Here is a 17,990-nt window from a genome sequence, read left to right on the forward strand (position 1 = left end):
GCTTGGTTTAGACTGGTTTTACTGTATTGATATAATTGAACAACTAACAATTTTCAGTAACAACAATATGAATGCCATGTGACTAACTTGCAGCCACAATTCTTTGTTTTAGTACCAATCAGTTCATTCTTGAACATGTTATCTGAATATATTCTTTGACTTATTTATAAATAACATGCAAGGTCAGAAAGCCAGAGTTTTGATAAGACTAGAACCTAGTCTTGTCTGTATTGGATCTTTCTGACAAGAAATATGCATGTTTAATTAATTATTAATTCAGTTTCATCAAAAAGATTCACATGCAAAACTGCATGTGGAGAGAACTGAGTCTTCCCTGTAGTAGTTCAAATAAAAATCCTAGTTATCAGTGGACCAGATTCTAAGTTGTTAAAAGGTCCAGGTATGGGTACAGAAACCTGGGTTTAGTAAGGGTACACCAGTATACTGAGTGGAGGGGGGCATGAAATACTTTGGGGTACCATATTATTTGATGTCATAAAAATCAATAAATCATGAAGAGAAGATAATGTGGTGGAAACATTTGATGGGTCACCTTCAACTTTGAACGCATGCCTCCAGTCCTATAATATCATTCAGATTTTACAGAAGAGGGGACCCAAACCCAGGGCCCCAGATTTATCCTCAACAAAAAAATATGTGCCCCATTTTCATTTGTGTTAATAATACATTGCTAAATGATGAAATTACTGGATTATTCATTGAACTTAATTGCTTTAGAGTATTTCTCAATGTTTGGGCATAAAAAAAGTATTATTTTCAATTTTATTAGATGGGTCCCTGGGTCCACTGTCTGCACTACGATACAAAACTTAGTCTCAAATATTTTGATAAGAAAAGAAATGAATGTATCAAAACAAAACATTGAGCTATTCATACCCCTTTTCAGATTTTTTTCAAATCTTTTTTTTTTATGCAGCTCAAACCTTATTTTAACATATCAATGTTAAAATGTTAAAGCTTACTGTCTCATTGGTTATCATACCACATATCCTATTTTTTCATTTACTGTTCTGTAACCATCATAGACTGAGCTCACTGTTCTGTTACCATCATAGACAGAGCTTGCTGTTCTCTCAACATCAAAGATAGAGCTTACTGTTCTGTTACCATCATAGACAGAGCTCACTGTTCTGTCACCATCATGAACAGAGCTTACTGTTCTGTCATTCAAGGACAGTGTTTACTGTTCTGTCACCATCAAAGACAGAGCCAAATGAGGAAGAGGTTGTGATAATTAGACTTATTATTGAAACATCTAGTTAGACTTCCTGAACTCATCATATATACTAAACATGAATCAAATCTTCATTGAAGGCTACTTCAAATGTTCATTAATAATAAATTTCTACCAAAAATAAACTGTACTTCCTTCTCCCATGGAGGACAGACCATGAAAACATGATTTTGCAAAGCTGTCTCAGGTTGGTGAATTTGCAATCATAACAGTTTTCAAAGATATCATAGATGGTGTTTACTGAAATATCTGAGACATCACAGAGAATAAAAGTAATGTTATGGGAAATGGTCATTGTCGTCAATTCACAAAAAAGGCAGAGTTTCTCACACTTGTAGAAGGCTGTTATAAATCCCTAGTTCAAAAATGTTTGCCTGTTGAAGGCTACAAGTCAAGACATTTTCCCAATTCTGGTGAGAGATTTTTCAACCAGAAGTCGAGACTTTAGAAGATTAGACAGTGCCTTGTCACAAGGTTTCTTGTTCTGACAGAGATTGTCTGTTTCAGACAAGCTCTATAGGGCAAAGTTCTGTAGAAACCAAATATATTCATGAATAACTACAGTATTTAGAAGTATTATCTAATTAATCAATAGAAAGATGGAAATTTTGAAATCAAAAATGAGAAATAACTGGTAACCAGGTTTTCTATATTTATACATAAAACATTCCTTACACTGACCGCGTATTAACAGGGTTAGTACTTGTAAAGGGATAAATGTATAGAAACATTTGTAGTAATATTCCATAATTCATTAAGTAATCAACAGAAACACATTAGAAGTAACAATTCAGTTAGCAACTTTGACTTGAAAAAGAAAGATAGGAATTGTTCTAAAGCTAATATCAATTGAGATTTAATAAAAACCTACCTTGCCATAAATTTCAATTTGTCAAATGATTAATCCAAGCTCAACAGGCAAAAAAATCAACAAATGTCTAAATACAACATCATCAAATGACATAAGGCATGAGTTGGTTCTTTTGTCGGAAATTAAAACACATCTTCCGTCTTGCTGCATCTGCCTTCTGGCAAATTAAGAGATAAATGACACTGCGACCAAAAACACTGACAATACAATTATATAACCAAACACTTGTCTGATATTGATTGTGCCATAATAGTGCACATTACGTTTTTTAAAAGCGAACTTTGAATGAAAGCCCCTGGGAGACGAGAGAAAATCAATAAGTATTAAGTTTGGGACGTAATTTTATACAAAAGAAAATATTCATAGCCAGGAAAGACATGGAAATATTTACTAATTTTATCCAAGATCAAGAGAGAAAATTACTATGATGCTATTGCAGAAGTTTGGTTCAGATTAGAAAGACATCATTATGGTTTATTTTGATGATGAAATATCTATATAGCCTAGTGGTTCCAAGAAAAGATTTAGTGCCATTGCCCAAAATAACGTGAAAATTATTCATGAAACTGCTCCCTTTTACTGCCGACTCAATGTCTAGATTCTTTGTGCTTAGTTTGCAGTATTTCTGAATAATTTCTATAGAAATCTTTGACATTCATGAATGTCAAAACAAGAAAATGGTTCCTGATAGACAACTAATTCTATTATGTTATGTCATCAAATAGACTAAAAGTAGATAAAGGGAATACCTTAGTGTTTTGTTTCTTTTCTACAAGTGACAAATATCTTAAGAGAAGTTTGTTATTGTTGTTGAAAAAATTATAAATGCCAGATCAGCACTGAAGTTTCTAAAGACGAGAAAAAAAATCCCTTCTGATTAAATTATCACAATGTATCTTATACTATAAAAAGTACTATTGTTTGTGGGGTACCAATTTTCATGGTTTTTGTGGGTAGGCCAAATCACAAAATTTAGTTCCCAACAAATAGTAGATTCTCATTGATGTGAATACTGAAAACTTCAAAACCACAAATTCAAGAATCCTCAAACTTGTGTTTCTTCCCTGTTCCACTAAAATTGGTATCCACAAATTAAAGTACTTTGAATGGCAAAATAAGACCTGTGTGTGTATAACCTCCCATTTTCTAGAAGCAAAAAGAGCAAAGCTTATTGATTTAATCTATAAAAGAGCAAAACTACTTTTCAAATTCAAGAAAACGAAGAACTTAATCATAATTTATTTAAATTTATAAGCTTCCAGTATCATGTTTATGTAGATCATTGACCATTTGAAGGAGCACTTATATTCACACTGAACAATCATACAACAATAATGTCTTCTTGAATGGAGACCTCTATTGAAAATAAATACTCATAGAAGAAAATTACATTGAAAATTATTCATTATTATCGATGGAAAAGAGCCAACAAAATTCTGAAAAGGTTTTGCCCATGGAGCTGATCACCATTATTGAAAATATAAAAAACCATAATAACATTTCGGAAACAATTTATGAGAAATCTCCCATATGAAGAAATCATTAATGGGAAAAGAATATCCGAAACTAGTAATTAGAGAAAATATAAATGATATTTAGAATGTACTCAGATTGATCGGTTAAACATCCAAGTAACATAGAAAATCATATGGCTGTCAATCTCCATTGTACAATGGACACAAACTCGGAGGGTGATTTATCATAGCACTTCTGGTCAAAAGAAAGGTGCCATGTGTTAAAATACCAAATACTAAACATTATATCCTATACATTAAAGTTTGACAAAGGCACATGATCAGTAGAATTATTATCAATGATTAAACAGCAGGTAGAATTCATTCTTTGCAGATGAGACCCAATAACTTCTATGACCATCAACAATAAACATTTGAAGAGTTCACTAAACAATGACAAAAAAATATTTTTAGTATGTTATTACAGCAACACCGTTACAACCCAACTCCATTCCCAAAAAAATCAAACTATACATAGTAAGATAGTACTCTTATTTAGAGAAATATGTGTACTAGTAAGCAGTACAAAATTGACTTTTCAATATAAAACATTTTTTTCATAAAGTAAGGAAAGTATCAGAGAAACAGACAGACAGACAGACAGACAGACAGATAGACAGACACAGACATTAATCTGACACAAAAGTAATTACAATGTCCCACAGTCTATGATTTTATGAAGGTTAATGGCACCAAAACGCAGTAAACAAAACCATAAATATCATTTATGTCCTTTCTAAATCTCACAGTTAATAATAAAAATATTATTTCTAAAATATTAAAAATTGCTGCAAACATCATAATTTATACCTTACCTTTAGGTCAGACTTAGATAATATCTTTTATCTGAAGTCTTTTATTTACTTCAAAATTAAATCGAAATAATATCGTAACAATTGCCGACAGGTAATTTTGCAAAATATTTATTAGATTTATTAAAAATATTATCACTTTAATTTTCTGGGGTTCAAATTAAAGTCTATTTAAAAGGTGTGCTTTTCAACAACCTTTGGTGAGATAATCCTCTTTAGTTATGTGACAATAATTGTCTGACTTGTGAGGTAAGACCAACAAATCTGTCAGGGAACTTCAATGACTAATACCAACTACAGTGAAATCTGTCAACACTGAACCCTAAAATATTGCAAAACCTGTCAAAACCAGACATTTCTTAAAGACCCCCTATATCAATATAATTGTAGTTTGAACCTTAGTAAACTGAACACCTGTCTAAACCAAACCAATTTTAAAGTACAAAAGTGGTTCTGTTGAGACAGGTTTTACTGTACTGTCTAAAGTGACCTTCCAAAAAAGGTTAAAAACTCAAGGTCACATAATATAGGTAGTCTTTATAAACAGGTTAGTTTCACATAGAATACACTATAAAGAGATAATTAGCATAGCCTTTTAAGACAGATTATTGCTGAATACAGGGGATTAACCAGGCGCATAGCTGAGGCCAAATTGAAGTGTAGGCAAAATTACGGCAGGGGGTCTGGAGGCCACTTAAGGCCCCCAGCAGGTCCAGGTAGGGGCGAACCACCCCCCCCCCCCCCAAAAAAAAATAATAAAAAAAAAAAAAAAAATTGGCAAAATTAAGTGCAGGCAAAAGCTTTTTTGCCTAACGGCAGCTACGCGCCTGTTAACAGTGAAGTTAAAATTCATTGATGTTTTTTATCCAGGAAAAAGTAAATTTGCAACAAAGTTTGGTTTCCTGACTTTCATTTTGTGAAACAATTATTTATGGAACTGAAAAACTCATGGATCTAAAAATGCAGAGGATCTTTAGCCAAATTCCAGGTTAAATTTGAAGTCATAAGTTACCATGAGCTTAAAGTACTCACATGATATACAAGTCATAAATCCATTTTAATCATCAATGGAGGAACACATCTACTGTAAGCATTAGTGTCAGTCTGAAAAAAAGAAGACACACCATTTATTACTCTCATCTCTTGATTTGGTTAATGCATTTTTCACATTGACAAAATTTTCTTTCAAGTTATAGTGTTTTTCTAAGCTTTGCAAACCCACAGGACATCATGGAAAGCGAGAATTTTCAAAATTTTACATAACTTTTATGTGCTAGGGCTTAAATTGGGTGGAAATCATTGGCTGTAATGTCATAAGTGGTTAAACCACATTCTCTGGTCTTGTCAGGTCCTGCAAGTGACATTTGCGGACATCCCACTGACAAACATCACAGGGACTACGATCAATGAACGATTGCAGAACAAAAGATTTGGATTACAGGTGGAGTTGATATATCATTGATTAGTCATGTGATTGACAGCTCACCACAATAGGTAATCATTGCGCTGATCCTTTAAAATCAATTTAACAACACAAGTTTTTATAAATTGTATAATTGGCCGCCCCATGTCAATAAAGATATTCTGTTATCTTTCTGTTCAATTTAACTTGACCCTTGTACAATCAAGATTGAAAAATCTTAACAGAGTTTTTGGTAATTGTGGCCTGTCCAATTAAAAAACAAATTTTTATGGACTAATATCAAATCACAAATTCATGGTCATCAGTTCCACAGCTTAATATAGGCAAAACGGTTCATATATATTTAGGCTTTATATAAAGTAGTGAGTAACAAGCAAGAAAAGTGGCCCAGTGCAATTAAAACATATTTCACTTATAGAAGTAGCATGCAACTAAAAAGCAGACTCACAATCTTCGAAACAAGGAATTCTGTTGCTGATAATCCTCCAAGTCTAGACTGGCAATTTGAAAACTTAAATGAATGAACAACAAATAAGTATAACCAAAATCAGATTGATAAGATAACAAAATACAAACCTCAAAACATAGCCATTAACCACAAAACAACAAATCAATGTAACCCAATGAAAAATAACTTACCTATTATAGATGCAATCAGAAAAATGCTGAATCATGTTATAATCTTATGAATCGGAACTTGTATTACTCTTTAAAAGTTGTACTATCCTATAATTGCCAGTTATTAATGATCCCTGTTTAACAGGTAAAAGACACATGCCTTAAATCTTCCTTAAGAGCTAATAACTACAGTAATTCTTTTAAAATAAGTTTATGGTAATGGAAAAAATAATGTTTGATAAACTTGTTCAGTAAAACAGAAATGTTCAGTCCACATAAAATCAAGACACTGCTCATATCAAAGTGATATCAAACAAATGATGCTTTTTCAATCTACATATGCTATATTTTTATGTAACAGCTGTCCTTCCATATTCAGATCTGTACTTTTGAGAAAATCATATATTTATCTGCCACTAAAATCAACCAAATTGAACAAAATCAAGAATGATAACTCTTGCAAAGTGCTAATTTCATGTACAATCTATATGAATTCTATCTCCAAAGCGCAACATCTAAATAAAAAAACTATAACTGGATATATGGTCTGTAATTGATTCTGAATAAGAAATAACAGTGAATTCGGTGGGTTTTTGACATGCATGAATCACCTCCTATCAGATTTTTATAAAGACTGCTACTTAAAAATTCATGTACTTACACAATAAACCAGGATATTCAAGGTCAAAATTCAATGCAACCACATTTTAACAACTACATGTACATTATGCTTTTTCTTTTTTTCCCTTCAAAACACATGTACATGTAACTTGAAAACAATCACCACTGTACATGTAAGCTGAATGACAAAACATGTATCTCAACTGAAGATCATGAGTAGATGTATTTACAGAACTACCATTGCTATAAAATGACAAAGCCTTTAAGGGGTAATGCCAGGATTTTGGAATATATTGTATTGAAAAATTAATTAAGAAATTCACTATCTTATATGAAAACAGTGGAGATAGAAAATGGGACGTGCAAATGCAACTACGCTGTATTTGTTATAATCCTCCCATAATCATTCAAAAAATATGAGCAATTTCACCAATGCAAATCCTTTGCTACAACCCTGTCTAAAGCAACATTCTCTGCAGATTCTTCTTTCTATTGTAAGAGTGTTTCAACCAAAATGAATCTAATGTTTGTTTACTATAATTGATGGTACTTCCATGAATTTTCTTCCTGGTATTTTAAGAATTTAAACAAAAAATTGATGGAAAACACTGCTTTCATAAAACAAAAAACCTTGTTCTGTGTTTATACAGGTTTGAAATGTTCTGATAATGATATGAAAGGACTTCAGTTGAGTCTGATTTAGACAAGTTTCTGGTTCATTCAGAGATTGGTTTAGACAGGGTCTAACCACATGAATCTGAAAAATTTCATTTTTACTGCAGGAAGCTGATGATGAAATTTTCACACCTTTATCAATACTGAAGATTTTAATTCACAGGTTTCACCAATAAAACAACAACTTAAAGAATAAAAATCACCAAAAAAAAACTACAAGTTCCAAGGCATTTCTTGAAAGGATAAATTCAAATCATATTTCAAAACCCATTATGCCATATAACATAAGAATATTCTGTGACTTAAGAAGTTAATGGGAAATCAGGCCTATCTTATTTTGACAGAAGAGTAGCAATGTGACAATACCAATTATTGGCAAATCTTTTCTGTATCTAATTAACCTTTCAGTTCATAAGACATGATTAATATTGATAAATCACACATATAATTGAAGTCATCATTCCATATTTCATTAGAATGCCATGTTATGAGAGCCAGATCTTAAAAATTACACTTTCTAACCACTTCCTACTAATCAATACAACAAATTGGTCAACAATTTTCTCAGCCTACGATGAACTGATAAATGATGATAAATTTACAGATAGGATCATAGTCAATTGAGGAATAATTAGTCAAGGCAGCAATAAAATAAATGTACACAGAGGTACAAATACAGTTGTACTCATTTCAAAACTTGATAATCTTATTTTTCTTTACCGGTAAATCATTGGGCAGGCAAGAAGTACATCTACAGTACAAATATAAAATGATATTGACTATACTAATGGAAAAAAAGACTGTGCACACCTTTCGAGTTTATTCAATTCAAGACAAAAAGCTTTTCCTTTCAAAATGACATATTCCTCTTTCAAAAACATCCTAATTCAAATTTTCCAAAAAAAAACCCTAAAAAAATCTTAACAAAAAAAGATAGGTGGTGAAAAAAATGAATTCACAAATCTGATCTTGAAAAAATGTACATTTTTAAATATCAGATTGTGATTATGATTTCTGGTTGAAAACACTTGTGCGACATTCCAAGAAGAGTTTACACTTTGAATTTTGTAATAAAATCAACTTTTTTCAGTTTTTAGGTAAAAAAAGTGGGTTTTTTTTATTAAATCTATTTACCTTTGCATTGTTTAAAAAATTCAAGATAATATCTGCAAATTTTAAGGATTTTGTGCTCATTTTGTTACTATTGTATTAACAGGGAAATACACAGTTACTATTTCCCATTCTTATATGACGTCCTTAACAGGCTTTGAGACCACAACTGTGATTGATTTTCGATTGCCATATAAGCAGCATGTGACTTACTGGGTGTAGCATTGGGTGTGGCTTGTGTTTTGTAAATTACTGTTCAATTTAATCATGAAAACAAACACACATAACATTCTGATGTGTATCAGCTGTTTTCATTCATTTCAGTAGCGTGAATAAACATCAAATTCATATTTAATACTAAATAGTGATATTAAATATTATGTTTTAGAAAAGTTATATTATATTCCATAAACATCACTTACACACATATTCGGTAGCACTTGCCACGTGCCACATGCGCTATCATGTATGAAACCAAAACTGACATAGCCAGAATAAAGTGTAAAGCTAAATATGGACAACTATGGCACATCTAAGGTGGCCATAATAGGTCATGAAAATGTAAAAAATGGACCGCTATTGTCCTATTAGAATCGAAATAAATCATGGAAACTCCATTTTATCATTGTTTTACCATAGGCTGACCATTTATGCCAATATTTTACCCCTTGCCGTTGCTCTGGGTAAAATAATGCAGCATAAATAGTTTTATGTAACCAATTTCCTATCATGCAAATAAAATGAAGTTCACAGCAATTTATTCTTGACTGAAAGATTATTTAGAACCAAATGTTTACATTTCAATTAAAATGTTTTACTAATTTGACCTGCTAACCAAAACAGTTTAAGAAGGAAATTTTATAATTGCATAACTGTTTCTTTAAACAAAAGAAAAAATCACTTAGACACAAATACCAAAAGTTTATACAATCACGAAACTCCATTTTATCACTGTTTTACCACAGACTGACCATTTACGCTGATTTTTAAAATAATGCGGCATAAATGGTCAGCCCATGGTAGAACAATGATAAAATGGAGTTTCCGTGATCTATTTCTAAATTAATATATATCAAACCTGCCTTCACTCATCTTTTCTTGAAGTTTTTAAACTGTGGTTAATATGCATTTTGCACCTCTGTAAACAAAACCTCTGTATATACTGAATAAAAATCTGAGTCTAAAGAGAGAGTTCTGTTAATTTTCAAATATGACACTGACTCGTGAAAGGTGTGATATGTACATCACTTTGATTAAAATTTATGTAATAAACTCTGTGATGATTAAAATTTATGTAATAATAAAACTCTGTGGGAGTCAGTACAATGTAGTAACTTATAATGTATACAAAGAAATTTGAAAGCGATATAACCTCTGATTTACATTCAAATAATTTCTACAAACCAGTAAATTTATTCATTTTTTTTTTTGTTAAAGAAAGTTTGTATTACATGTAGTTCTTTACACCTTTGTTCTCTACCATCGTCAGAATCAGCTGTGGGTTTCTGATGATAATTCCGTACTTGCTTCAGTTTCTAGGTTTTCAGTATGTTTTCAATTTCATCCCAATGGCTTTTTGAAAAGATTTTCAATTAGAAAACATGTCTCCTCTCCATCAGAAAAAAAAAAACCCAACAAAATATCCAAAGCAATCATAATACAAATATATTTGGTTTCAAAATGCAAAACAGTGAAAATCTATCAATCAGAAAATGATGGCTTTGGGACACTAACCATTTTGAAAACTTACCTTACATGAAAAATTAAATTCTATCCAACAACCAACATTACTCTAAGTGATAATTCCATCAGTAAAATTGCTCCGTTAATTACAACGTTAAAAGGACCACAAGCTACAGGACTTAATCAATCCAAAACACAATTCCAACCTATTACTTATTTATAAGTTAAACAGAAGTAAATTAAAATGTTCCTCACCTGGAAGCTAGAATTAGCACAGAGACATATTGATTTCACTTCACCACAGCTTATGATTCCATACTCTGAAGACTGAGATAGTTTAAGTCAATAAAAAGATGATGGTATTAGGCCTTTAACACAACTCAAATGGTCTGTATGGGATACCTTAGATTCTTTGATTGATGGATACTATATAGTAAAACTCCTTATGTTGTGGCTGCTACATTTAATATACATTTACATATAGCTCTGCTACATTGCTCTTGTACAGGATATTGTAGATTGATTTTACATAAACTGAAGAATCAAGAGCATTAAAAATGGTCCTAATTAGTGTAACAGAGATGTCTCCTACTTAAATCACTAATACCAGGCTGATTTCAAGGTAAAAGGATGCAATTGTGTAAATTCTCATTAAAATCTTTTATAATCCAGATTTCCTTTTAAGTATGAGGGTTAATAACCATGCACCATCATTTGATAGACCAAACTGGTTTTGTTATATGAAATGCTAGAGACGACATAATTATTCTCAAACTCCTTGTATGAAAACCTTTTTTTTAACATAAACTACCAGCAAACATTAATATTGCATCTAGACCATATACTTGTCTAAACCTTCTACATCAGTTTTTTGAATTGAGGATCAGGTTAACCATGCATCTGCTCAAACTTCTCCTCCCCCCCCCCCAAGACATTTGGTTAAGAAAGATTTCTCTCTACAAAAATAATAAAATAAAATCTGCAAAAGCTTGGTTTAGTAAAACTTATGATTTAGACAGCTTACATGGGAGGGTTTTTCAGTTTAAATGCATAAAACACCTACTGCAAACACTTATCACAATAAAAGAACATACTAGTCTGGATGTCTATTATGTGAAAACAGTTATTAAATAACCCAAAAAACCACAAGAAAATTTCCAAAAGTTATTTGATCAATTTCAAATATTTCTATACATTCAATAAAATTGTAAAGCAAGGAGAAGATGAGGGGGAAGGAAAATGTGAAACTGTTTCTATAACATTAAAGGATCCACCTACAAATTCCAAGTCCTCATTACTACATTAAAGGATATTGTGATAAAAAAAAAAGTTTGATTCCAAAGTAATGTTCTGCCTTTATTGGAATGCAACATGGAACGCTGATCTGTGATAAAATTCTTTGTTCTCTCAGAAACTATGGAATGTTGCCTTATAAAACATGAACTACAGGCTGTTTAAATGTTATATCTGTAATGTTTCCTCTGCCGGATTTCATTGAGAAAATCACGTCCATTTCAAACACAAGTCAAACACTATGAAATCAATATCAGTAACTTAGTAATCATCATTTGACAATTGGTTAGCTTATCTAATTCTTTCTTGGGAAAGACCCAGACATAAAAAGCTACATTTAGTTAGCCTAATGTAACCAATTTCCTATCATGCAAATAAAATGAAGTTCACAGCAATTTATTCTTGACTGACAGTTAATTTAGAACCAAATGTTTACATTTCAAATAAAATGTTTTACTAGTTTGACCTGCTAACCAAATTAGTTTAAGAATGAAATTTTAGAATTGCATAACTGTTTCTTTAAATAAAGGATAACATCATTTAGACATGAATATCAAAGGGATTTAATACAATCAGGACTTTTAGTAAATATGAAACTATATATGAAATGAATGTTACAGTTTTACTGCACACAGGAAACTAGCAGTCACAGGGAAAATAATGGGCAAGCTATTTCTAAATTAGAAAGTGAGATACCTCAACGAGCAACCAATTGATTTCTATGGTCCTGCTGGAAAAAAAAGTTTGCATTCTTGACTTTTTTTCAGTATAGTTCCCAGTGGCGGATCCAGAGTTTTAGGTAACGGACGGCGGGGCCCCAAAAAATTTTTTTGACATGATCACCAGTGAGGATCACAAAGTTAGTGTTTTTCATGATTTAACACAATTTTTCAAAATTTTTTTTTTCTAAGGTGGGGGGGGGGGGGGGAATGGCCTCCTGGCGTCCCCACTGGATCTGCCACTGGTTCCTGACCTGACTTTTTATTTTTTACTCTAGCCTTGTCTTGGGTTTACCCAATTGTTCATCCAGGATTTTTCAAATATACATCAGTATACATATGGAATTTAAATATGACTGTTGCAAATGCCTCAATTGACCTATGTGCATTTTGGGTGTCTTTTCAAGAAAATGAATGATACACTTAACTCATTAGAGCCGTTTACAAGCACTCAGAATTAAGAGCTTAAATCAATTCATTTGGATGTGATGGATTTTTCTTGTTACTGAGACTCTCATCTTGGTGGCTTTACAAAGAATAAGCATCTTATATATCTTATTACTTTCTGAATATTACAGCAATAAATCAAAAATGTTTTTTTAAGCTTTTGACCTATATCTTTTAAATAACTATACTAATGCTAAGTTACCAAAAACTACACTTGCTCCTGCAAATATTTGAGCAATATAAACTGGTACCTGGTAAATGTCAAAATAAACTATGGTCTTAATATAACATATTCTTTCTTTTTCTCTATTCAAATAAGAAAAATATCTTGAATTTTTGGCAAATATTTTGAATTATAGGATAGACAAAACTAATCAGATTTATCCATATGATAATTACAAAGCACTTAGAGTGAGTGTCAAAGAAACTACACTTGTTACCACTGATGAAAAAGCAGCAGCCTAATATACTATTTCTGCAATATCCATGAATTACTTCATTAAAACAAATGCTTTGAAGTGATATTACTTCCACACCCTGATTTACAATTTAATGTAAAGTTATGCAAAATTACCATGAAGTTGGTGAAATACTTCTGTCAATGAGGGTATCATAACCCTCGTCCATGCCTCATTTGATAGCCTTTTAAACTTTGGTTTCTTTTTGAAGAGATAATGAGGCCTAACATTGTTTAGAAACTTTATGCAAAATAAAAGCTTCCATATGGCAAAATTGGGTTTTTCTCATTAAGATCTGATTAATGTTTTGAAAGCTTTAGATTTCATGAGGTAGATTTAAACAGGAGATTTTATGAATTGTAAAATAATGTTATTTGCATTTAAATTTATGCTTTAACACAGAAGTAAGAAAGAAATTAAGCGGGTTTTATACTATGCAACAAACAAATTGAAATGAACAGCAATCTGGTAATAGACAACCTTAATTGTAATAGACAGAGAATAGAACAGAGTGAAAAAAATGCCTTAGAATTCAAGTCCAACTTTTTTTTTTAAATTATATAATCTCTATCTGCTGACTGCACTCCATCAAACAACTCTTAAAAAGTAAAATCATACACCAAAGGGAATATGAAAAAACTTCTCAATGTGGAAATATTACAATTACTTGAGCACTTATTCTAATGCAAATGTTACATAATAAGAGTATGATAACATTTGCAAAAATGACCTGTTCAGTAACTATCAGACACGAGGCTGCCACATTCAATATACTTGATTGGTATCTACAACAATTAAACGAGATGTGAAAATAAAAACAATATATCACCAACAATTACAATGATTGTGGTTATGCAATATTGATTAGAACTCTGGAATATCAAACTGCATAATTATTCTCTTTGGCAATAGGAGCAGAAATTCTAGCGGATATGGTGAAAAAAATCGATCTGACAATAGTTATCGATGCACATGGTCTACATTTGCATGGGATTGAAACATGAATGATATGTTTATTCTTTAAAGGTTATGAACAAACAGCATATTTAGCATATTCTGTTGAACATCAGGAAGAACTTCATACCAAGGTCTGTGAAACACAGACATTACAGGGAACATCAGGAAGAACTTCATACCAAGGTCTGTGAAACACAGACATTACAGGGAACATCAGGAAGAACTTCATACCAAGGTCTGTGAAACACAGACATTACAGGGTTTAGTTAATCTAGACACCATATCACCATAACTTAAATTTGCAGTCTTTCATAAAAATCAAACTAAAGCTGCCTTGCTTCAGGACAATTTGAGGGGAGGGTTCTAGGGTTGGATCCCTCTTTTGATAGGAAAATGTTGTTAGTTTTTTGTGCAGCATTTTGGCAAAATGAGCAAATAATAGCATGCAACCCCCTTTTTATTATAGCTTTCTGGATTGAAATCCCCTTCCTGTTTAAATTTTTGGACCTGACTCTAGGGGGGAGGGGCATGGAATATACAAGACATATTGTAGAAGATATTCCAGTAAAAGAACCATATCTATAGTCATATTGTTCAATATAAAATCCTACAACATGTCAACATTATTCTTTGCAAAAAAAAAAGTTATGAAGAAAAAAATCTTAGCATGCCACTTCTCATTTAGTCTGAAAATTCCAAAATAGCACAACAGTGAATAAAAATACTGAAATAAACAAAATAGAAGAAAGCAAACGGTGAAAGAAGAAAAGAAAAAAATATGTTACACCTAAATTCTTACATATTCTCTCATCATCAAATAACTAATATAAATTTTCATTTTTTTTTATATTTATTGCCATTTTTAGAAACCAATCTTGATAATGATTGAATGTCAGTGATATGGAAATAAATCATGTAAAATGAAATAAATGGTAGTGATACATAATGTGTGTCATTATATGTTAACTTTCCTACCTAACCTAACCCTAAAAACTTAAAAGTAAATACTATTCATATATTATCAGAAACTATCAATTTTGACAAGATTAACCCCTGTCGCCAAATATTTATATTTGCCATTCATCATAAGACTTTTTACACTTAGCTACAATTCTATTTTATAATCTTGCAAGGTTTATACAAATAGGAAGTGGCATGGCCTAAGCTTCAAATCTTCAATTATCTGTTGTTTAAGTTGCTAATTCTCAGCCAAGCATAAGGTCAATAGGGGAAAGGAATGGAACAAGTAATGTTCCATGTGTGTATGTGTTTAGGGGGAGAGGGATGGGTGAAAGGATACCTTATCAAAAATGATGTGTAAAACTTGGATCAATCAAATATCAATAAAAAAATATTGATTCATGAAAGGTTTCATTGATTTCAACTTTTCAATGTTGGTTCTGTTACATGATTCTGAAAAATGGCATGCAACCCAAAATAATAAAAAATCCATTAGGGTATCCTAATTTCCTGCAATTTATGCTCAATGACCTATGAAATATTTAAACTGTACCTTTAAGTGTATCAAGTTCTATCAAAGGATTGCCTGATCCTCGTATAAGACCTCTACTCTATACATTTTTTTTGCACAAAGAACTTTCTTAACAAAATTTGCATGACTACATTTTTTTTTTGCATTTTTAGGTTTTTTTTTCAAAAACAGAACAAGACATTTGTGATTTATTATTAAAAGGTTATCTAAAACCTACCAATCATATGTGTACCTGATGAAAAACGGAAAATTTAATAAACCTTGCGACTCTATTTTACATGACATCTTCATAAGCTTGATTTAACTAAGGCCACCCAGAAATTAATGCAGTCGTTACATGCTAAAAATGTTGAATTTAAAAGTAGAAATAATGTTAGAATTTGATTTTAGTGATAAAACACCAAAAAATTGTACAGCATACTGTGATTAAAGAATACCATAAAAATTATTTTGACCTTAAGTAAGAGTTAAATCACCTAAAAAGGTCTATAAATTGGTGCAAAATTGCATATAATCAGAACGTTTCAGTATTCTTAGTCCTTAACATCACACCTATCTAAAAATCTAATCTAAATCGCCTGAATATAGCTGAAATATTGCTGCTCGGGCGTTAAACCCCAACAAACAAACAAACAAATCTAAAATCTAAGAACTTATTATCAAAATTATACAATATTCAACTCATAGAAACATGGTAAAATATGGGACAGCCCTTAAGCAGAAAATACATGTTCTTCAACATGTAGAATAATATATTTCACCAATACCGGGTGTCATTCTGAATATAGATGACCTTTAGTACGCTTTTGAATTTCTTCCTCAACTAACTTAAACAAATATTCATAATTTGTCTGAGAAATCGTGAAAGGTTTCCATTTATATTTCTACAGAAAAAAAAATAAATAAAGGTTTCCATACCTTCTTGTTTTTAGTTGCATTCCTATAACGGTTTTGTTAAATTCCAAATAAAGAATATACTACAGACACAACTGAACATTAAAGTCCTGATTTTATACAGCACAAGAATGAAACTTAAACAGATTTACCTAACCAAGTCATCAAAATGTAGTGCTTTATATTATATACATTATGTAATGTATAATATTTGAAAATCATTATTTTTCTTATCAACTATCAAATTTAATAGCACATTTTTACATTCCATTCACTAGTCCATTGCAACTTACGGGACTGATCAATAGATGTAAAAATATGTGGAAAATCACATAATGACAGCATTTTTCTTAGAAACAATGACAACTGACTACAGCTGTATACTCATTGTTCAATTTCTGACTTCATTTTTTTATCTGAAGCAAAATAAATAAGCTTTACAGTAGCTCACCTGAACATATATAGATGACCTTTAGTACGCTTTTGAATTTCTTCCTCAACTAACTTAAACAAATATTCATAATTTGTCTGAGAAATCGTGAAAGGTTTCCATTTATATTTCTACAGAAAAAAAAATAAATAAAGGTTTCCATACCTTCTTGTTTTTAGTTGCATTCCTATAACGGTTTTGTTAAATTCCAAATAAAGAATATACTACAGACACAACTGAACATTAAAGTCCTGATTTTATACAGCACAAGAATGAAACTTAAACAGATTTACCTAACCAAGTCATCAAAATGTAGTGCTTTATATTATATACATTATGTAATGTATAATATTTGAAAATCATTATTTTTCTTATCAACTATCAAATTTAATAGCACATTTTTACATTCCATTCACTAGTCCATTGCAACTTACGGGACTGATCAATAGATGTAAAAATATGTGGAAAATCACATAATGACAGCATTTTTCTTAGAAACAATGACAACTGACTACAGCTGTATACTCATTGTTCAATTTCTGACTTCATTTTTTTATCTGAAGCAAAATAAATAAGCTTTACAGTAGCTCACCTGAACATATATAGATGACCTTTAGTACGCTTTTGAATTTCTTCCTCAACTAACTTAAACAAATATTCATAATTTGTCTGAGAAATCGTGAAAGGTTTCCATTTATATTTCTACAGAAAAAAAAAT

At 31.2% G+C, this 17,990-nt stretch overlaps 1 protein-coding gene across 13 annotated transcripts in view; it reads right to left on the bottom strand.

The window, feature by feature from the left end:
* Positions 1 to 17,990, bottom strand: part of LOC148628587 (axotactin-like) — a 97,278-nt gene that overhangs the window by 52,057 nt on the left and 27,231 nt on the right. For 9 of the 13 annotated variants that reach the window (XM_088590517.1, XM_088590525.1, XM_088590532.1 and 6 more), the window contains one exon: positions 5,485 to 5,556. The gene's annotated coding sequence lies outside the window, so the exon portion shown is untranslated. Of the gene's footprint in view, positions 1 to 2,126; positions 2,311 to 5,484; positions 5,557 to 6,323; positions 6,387 to 10,649; positions 10,669 to 16,866; positions 16,978 to 17,990 lie in introns of those variants that run through there. The other 4 variants (XM_088590518.1, XM_088590520.1, XM_088590522.1 and 1 more) reach the window with 4 other exon arrangements.

Source organism: Perna viridis, chromosome 1 (assembly GCF_037379345.1).
Source record: "Perna viridis isolate PV_CMFRI_1.1 ecotype Kerala chromosome 1, ASM3737934v1, whole genome shotgun sequence".
In the NCBI taxonomy this organism is placed as follows: Eukaryota; Metazoa; Mollusca; class Bivalvia; order Mytilida; family Mytilidae; genus Perna; species Perna viridis.